We start from the raw sequence: 2386 nt of genomic DNA, 5'->3' as shown, positions 1-2386 counted from the left end.
TGCTCAATTCCAGGAGATGATGCTGAGCTTATCCAAGGGGCAGGAAGAACTGAAGGCTCTCTTGCTCGAGAAAAGAAAGACAAGAAACCTGTGAGTTACATTAACCCGGGAAGAAGGCTTAAAGGACAGGCTACAGGAGTCAAGATTAGACTTCCGAAGGATCAAGAAGAGGAGACAGAAAATGATTCGGAAGATGAGAATGTTGATCCTCTCAACCAGGAGGACGACGATGAAGATTATGAAGATGAACAGTACTCTCGAAAAGAGGATAAGTATAAGTTGTTGGAAGAACGCATGCTAGCTATGGAGGGTCAGAAGGCGCCCGGTCTGGATTTCGAAAGCTTGGGACTGGTCTCTGATGTGGTCATTCCTCGCAAATTCAAGATCCCCACTTTCACTAAGTATGATGGTGCGTCTTGTCCTCAGATGCATCTGAGAGCTTATGTGAGAAAGATTCAGCCGTATACCACTGATAGGAAACTATGGATCCATTTCTTCCAGGAGAGCCTGTCTGGCACACAGTTGGAGTGGTATTATCAGCTCGAGAGCTCTAACATTCGCACCTGGACTGATTTAGCAACAGCTTTCTACAAGCACTACCAGTACAATTCCGAATTGGCGCCTACTCGGCTACAGTTGCAGAATATGACTATGGGCTCTAAAGAAAGCTTCAAAGAATATGCTCAAAAATGGAGAGATTTGGCTGGCAGAGTCAAACCCCCTATGACTGATCGAGAATTAGTGGACATGTTCATGAGTACACTGACTGGTCCATTCTACAGCCATCTACTGGGAAGTTCTTCATCAGGTTTCACTGACCTTATATTGACAGGTGAACGTGTTGAAAGCGGTATTCGAAGTGGAAAGATACAGGCAGCTACCTCTGCAAGCATCAAAAAGCCCCATCAGGGAAAGAATGAGTCAAATGCTGTGTATGGTGAAAGGGGTCATAACAAGAAAAGCCGTGACCATACCATCGGAGCAGTTACAATTGCAGCCCCGCCAGCTCAAAACTTCCAGCACAGACAAGACAGGCCAAGAAGGCAGTTTACCAAGATCAATATGACTTTAGCGCAAGCACTGCAGGGTATGCTAAAGGAAAATTTAATTACTCTCAGAGGCCCTCCTGCAAATCTCAACACTACTTCTCCCCGTTATAATCCCAATGCCAGGTGTGTGTATCACTCCGATAGCCCCGGGCATGATACAAACGATTGCTGGTTGTTGAAGAATAAGGTTCAGGATATGATCGATGCTGGGGAAATTGAATTTGATCCTCCGGAGACTCCTAATGTCATCACTGCTCCTATGCCTAACCATGACAAGACTGTTAATTCTGTGGATGACAATTCTCACATTACTAATGTAGCTGACTTAGCATCTCCTCTCCTGATCATCAAGAAGAATTTAGTGCAAGCTGGTTTATTTCCAGGTTGTGCTGAAAATTGCGATCTCTGTATACTTCGACCCAATGATTGTTTGAAGTTGAGGAAGGGTATTCAACGACTAATGGATGATCATACAATTCTCTTTGAAAGGATTCCTAAAGTGGAAAACACTATTGAAGAGATATCTGTGATTGCTAGGTCCAAAGTTCCAGTGAAGATTACCGCTACTAGAGTACCTGTGAAGATTACTAATGAGCCCAAGGTAGCTCCCCTAATCATTACTGCACCTGGCCCAGTACCGTATTCCTCAAGCAAAGCCATTCCGTGGAATTATGGAGGTGATGTTTACATCCATGGCGTGAAGCAAGTTGGTAATTCTGCTAATCCTAATGACATTGTTGGGACTAGTAAAGTTACTCGAAGTGGAAGGATCTTCTCTCCAGAAATCTCACCTCCCGCCCCTGAAATTCGAGGAAAGGAACCAGCGATCAACCCTGCTCAGTCGAAGACACCGGTCGAAGTTACTACTGAAGATGTTGCCAAGCAGGAAGTGGAGGAAATGCTGAAAATCATCCGTAAGAGTGATTTTGATGTGGTAGAACAGCTGGGGCATACTCCGTCTAAGATCTCGATGTTATCCTTGTTATTATCTTCTGAATCCCATGCCAAAGCGTTGATAAAATTCTTGAAGACTGCTCATGTACCTCAGGAGACCTCCGTCGATCAGTTCGAAAATTATGTTGCTCATCTGGCTGTTGACAATGGCCTAGGCTTTTCTGATGCTGACCTGACACCAGCAGGAAAGAATCACAATAAAGCTCTGCATATCTCCATTGAGTGTAAGGGGATCACCCTGTCTCATGTGTTGATCGATAATGGCTCTTCTTTGAATGTGCTACCGAAAGCCGTGCTCGATAAACTTGACTGTAAAAGCATTGAACTGAAGCCTAGTGACATTGTGGTGTGTGCTTACGATGGTGCGAAGAGTGTGGTCCATG

This window comes from Lathyrus oleraceus, chromosome 7, assembly GCF_024323335.1.
Source record: "Lathyrus oleraceus cultivar Zhongwan6 chromosome 7, CAAS_Psat_ZW6_1.0, whole genome shotgun sequence".
Lineage (NCBI taxonomy): Eukaryota > Viridiplantae > Streptophyta > Magnoliopsida > Fabales > Fabaceae > Lathyrus > Lathyrus oleraceus.
Note: the sequence above shows the minus strand (reverse complement) of the source record.